The following is a 5,234-nucleotide window of genomic DNA, read 5'->3' as shown; positions in this document are numbered from 1 at the left end:
GTTCTCCATCACAACAAATACATTGCACTGAGAGGACTTTTGGAATAGGTGTAGTAGTAGTTGGCTGCACTCTTTGGCCAGAAGTAAGGTTTTTAAGCATGGTAGCCATGGAAGTGAGCTGTGTTGTTAATGCAGTGTATGCATCTACATCATGAATTACAGCAGTCTTTTTTTGTGGTTGAGCACATAGATCAGCCTAATGTCCATTATTTGCCAAATCTTTTCATGGATCTCATACCCTTAATTGTAGGTACTAGCTGTAAAGGCCCTCCTGCAGTTGTGTCGAGCATCTGTTTAGCCATGGGACTTAGCCCATTGTAGAATGTATCGAGTTGAATGCAATAAGGAATGTCAGACATTTTCTTAACAACTCGTTAAACCTCTCCCATGCATCAAAAACAGCTTCATCATCCATTTGTTTAAAAAGACAGATTTCATTTCTGGACTTAGCGTTCCTAGTGGGTGGAAAATATTTTTGCAAAAAACTTTTAGTCATATTACTCCACGATGGCACAGAACCTGGTGGTAATGAATTAAACCATGCATTTGCCCGATCCCATAAGAAAATTAGAATAAAGTGAGTCTTAAAGCATCATTAGACACTCCCGGGATCAACAAAGCATTAGTGATTTCCATGAAAGACTTTAGATGTGAGTGAGGGTCTTCTGATGGTAATCCAGCAAATTGTCCATTTGTTTGTAACATATGAAACATGATCAGTTTTAGTTCGAAATGGAGGGCTGACATTTGTGGCCTAACTATCCCGGAGTTTAATTGCTCAAAATCAAGGATACATAGTCCATGATTCTTCCATTTTAGAATTTGCTAGATTAATTACGTTTGGAGTTTGCACTCTTGGTTGATCATTATTTTCCGATTTCATGTCATCATTACCCAAATTATTATATTGTGTGGATGTCCTTGTGTAAAGTTCTGAAATAGTGGTATTGGTGCAAAAACAGGTCGTTGATTTTCCAAATGTGGCGCATCGGGAATGATTGGGGGAGGTAACGCCATGTTGGGAGGGAGTAGAGCAAAAAAATGCACTTTGTGCCCTCCTTCCTTGGCGGAATGCTCTCTCAATATCATGATCAAATTCGAGAAACGCGCTGCGGTGTATCCGTGGCATACACCACTTTCAAATGATTCAAATGGTGTTAAAAAATAAAATCTTTTATTTTCCTTTTAAAAAGAAATTTTAGCTTGCCAACCCCCGGCAATGGCGCCAAAAACTTGGTAGGTTATTTTTCACACCCTTAGACTTATAAAAGAAATCACAAAGCAAGTATACAATATGGTCCAATGTCGTCTTTTCCAAGTAATAAAGTGGTAAAAACCGAATATCGTCCATGGAGATTGTAGAAAAGACTTAATAAGAGTCCAATGAAATAGATGATCTTCAGATGATGAAATTGAAGACTTTAGTTGGATTCTGAGTTAACAATGATAAAATAACATAATATAAAAGGGTAGCATGGGTGTAAGACTTATGGTGAAATGTAAACACAAATTCCAGCAAACAATGTTGTAGGGATGTTGTATGCAGTAAGCAATAACTAGTTCCACCATCTATTTTGAAGGCATTACTCTCGGACTTCACCATTGCACTATATTATACCTTTCAACCCATATCTCTATGTGGTATCCGGACCAGGGATAGTGACAAAATGGTGTCTTCAAAATATATGGATAAACAAATCTCTTTGTTAAAAATCACTCTCTCAAGCCGATTCTCATATCATTCAAGTTGGCGTGTGTTCTAGGTAGTTCATCTTTTAATCTACCGTAATTTAACACTCTTAACAAACGATCAACCTGTAGAGAATTAATTTATTTGAAAGACATAAATGACAAGTCTCCTTGTCGACAACTTTCTCGAGTCTACCTCTCATATCATTCAAGTTGACATGCATTCAATTGCTTATCTCTAAGACCATGACACTTTAACACTTTCAAAGTGATCAAATCGTCAAGAAGTGTCATTGGTTTTTATAAGAACTTGAATGAAATAGTGGAACATTGTTATTGCGAAATAATGTCCATTTTCTTTCAGTTTAACATTTCACCCTTTGTCTTACACCCAAGTTAATGAAATTAGCTACTCATTAGGAAAATTAAATTACAAGTAATATAAAGAACAGAAAGTAAATACATAATATAAATGACGGAAAGTAAACAACTGAAAGTAAAGAACGGAAATTAAATTACAAGAAAAGTACATAAAGTAAAGACAATGTTGCTGCAACTCATAATGAAGAAAACTATTTAAAGAAAATTAAAAACTAACTTGCATAAACATATGAACTACAGATCTGATTCTTCATTGTTTTTGGGATGGATTTATGAGCTACCATGTGGTCCTATTTATACAAAAAGACAAAAGTCTTGGAAAAGCCATGGTTTCAAAAAGGGAGACAAAAGACTTGAAAGAGAAAAAGGTAGCATCACATCAAAACGAAAGTAACCTCCAAAATCCTTCATCCCAGCTGTAGAGGTCTTTATCCACCGGATTAACAAAAATTTGTCTTACTTCTTAATCGGCAGCTGAATCCTTAAACTCTTCCCAAAAAGCCGCTTCATGACAGTTCAATGCTGCTGGAATGTTGTAGCACATAACATTATGCTTTCAAGTTAAGATTTTTCTACTCTAATGGTGCAAAGACAAGCTAATCACTTAATTTAACTCCAAGTATAAACAAATGGAAAATAATGTAATAAAAAGGACTCAAGGTTGGGATAAAAGAAAATAAACTACCAAATAAGTAAAGAAATGAATGCTTTATGCATTGAATAATCAAAGCATATCAGAAAACATTTGGGTAATGATTGTTGGACGTTAACTGCCAAATGTGAAACACATAATCATGACTTTGCATTACATTTGGAAGGTCATGCATATGCAAGACAATTGTCTGAAACTCAAGCTCAATTATTGGAAGATTTTTCACCCAATAATGTGAAACCTAGAGATATTTTATCAACGATCAAACAACAGTATCCAGATAATGTGTCTACAAAAAAGACAATATATACAATCAATGCCAGAAACTTTGACTTAAGAAGAATGTAGGTAGAACTCCATTGGAAGTTGCAATGTCATTTTACAAGATGAAGGCTACGTATTTTATGATCGGGAAAATAACTCAACCAATGAATTGGAAGATTTATTATTTGTTCATCCTAGATCATTAGAGATATGGCATGTATTTCCACACATGTTGCTGATGGATGCCACCTATAAAACGAACATGTTTGAGATGCCTCTCCTTGAGGTTGTTGGTGTAACTTCAACTAATAAGACATTCTGCATAGCATTTGTCTTTATGCACAAGGAAAAGATATCTAATTATACTTAGGCATTAAATTGTTTACAATCATCAATGGAAGGATGTCTTTATCCACGTGTGATCGTCAAAGATAGAGAGTTGGCACTAATGAAAGCATGCAATATTGTTTTTCCCAATGCTAAAAGATTACTTTGTAGATGGCACATCTACCAAAGTATTATGAGAAATTGTAGACCAGCAATAACATCAAACCGTGCTTGGAGTTCCTTTTACAATACACTGGTGACATTAGTTGCTTTGGAGTCAAATGAAACTTACATGTCTAATTTCGCAAAACTTGAAGCAGTATTGTTCAGTTATCCAGGTACACTCGAATATATTATAAATAAAAATGTTGATAGGTTTAACAATTACTATTCGTGGAATTGAAAAAAATTTGTTCAAATTTTCAGCTGTTTTTACTTATCTGAATGACACATGGTTAACACCATATAAAGAAATGTTTGTATCTGTTTGGACTGACAAATTTCTTCACTTCGGAAATCGGACAAGTAACAGAATGGAGAGCCAACATTCCAAGTTGAAAACTTACTTGGATTATGCCCAATCAAGTCTACTGACATTTACGAGCAAGATCAATCAACTCATTCAATCCCAAGATAAAGAAATTAAAGCAAGTATTGAAGAGAGCAGAAGTGTCATGAAACATCTTCATCACATACCACACTTCCAACAATTGTGTGGTTCTATTTCACTTTATGCACTAGACATAATACTCTAGGAATATCGGCATGCTCAATCTGTTGGCTTATTCTTTGGAAATTGTAATTGTCTACTACGTACAAGTTACGGGTTGCCATGTGCGCATGAACAAATGCTACATTCCAACAAAGGTCATCATATCCCAATTGATTCGATTGATGTATTTTGGACGAAGTTCGATTTATCATCGTGCCAATCTTTACAAATTGATGATAATGGTTGTGAAGATGAAGTCCAAATATTTACCGAGGAATTTAAAAAACAATTAAGATCTAGTAAGTTTAGTTTCTAAGGAAGATAAAAGAGATAACCAATGCATTAAAAACTTGGGTTTGTGAACCAGTTGTTAACAAGACTACTCGTGGACGTCCCTCCTTGAAGGATAAACTTTTCAGAAAACCTCATGTTGATCCGTCTTTTACAGCTAAAAGACCCCTTAGACGTAGTTGTTCGAACGAGTCATCATTTGTTAACTTGAATGAAATAAGCTACCGAAAACCAATTAGGCATAATTATTTTTTCAACAATAATTATAATGCACATCCATATATTAATCAATTTCCAAAAATGTTTCACCCTTACATTAGACAGACTCATGTTGTGAGAGGTGATGGAAATTGTGGATTCCGAGCAATAGCTGTCCACATTAGTCTTCATGAAGATGCATGGCCAACAATTCGGTTTAACTTGATACAAGAGTTAGACGCATACAAAATAGAATACCTCAACATATTTGGAAGTCAATATCGAAATATAGTTTATAATATTTTAAACTTCTTTCAATCAGATCGAGGTGCACCGGTTGAACATTGGATGACAATGCCTGAAATTGGTATCCTGGTTGCTTCAAAGTGTAATGTGATCTTGCACGTTATAGACATTACAGGTTGTTCAACATATCTTAGGTCTACCCCGCCATCGTGTCTGTGGTATCAACATGTAAATTTTGCAATTGGGTACGTTAATCATAACCATTATGTGAAAGTAGACTTGGCAGAAAGATATCCGATCCCTACAATTACTCCACATTTTTTTCATTTATGTCATCCGTGTGCTGCTGCATGGACTACCCCGTATTTAGATTGGATAAATAAGTACCAACAACTTTTACGTGTTAATTGTATTATAGATAATCTTATTTTAGAATAAGTGAAAATGTAATATAAATTATGTTGTCTTATTTAT

General features: G+C 34.8%; 1 pseudogene; it reads left to right on the top strand.

Annotated features, from left to right (window-relative positions):
* Window positions 1–348: 348 nt before the first annotated feature.
* Window positions 349–448, top strand: LOC112516053 (annotated as a pseudogene).
* The last annotated feature ends 4,786 nt before the right edge of the window (window positions 449–5,234 follow it).

The sequence above is a fragment of the Cynara cardunculus genome (assembly GCF_001531365.2).
Source record: "Cynara cardunculus var. scolymus isolate 2C chromosome LG 7, CcrdV1, whole genome shotgun sequence".
Lineage (NCBI taxonomy): Eukaryota > Viridiplantae > Streptophyta > Magnoliopsida > Asterales > Asteraceae > Cynara > Cynara cardunculus.
The sequence above is the reverse complement of the archived record's forward strand: the minus strand, read 5'-3'. Positions and strand labels throughout refer to the sequence as shown.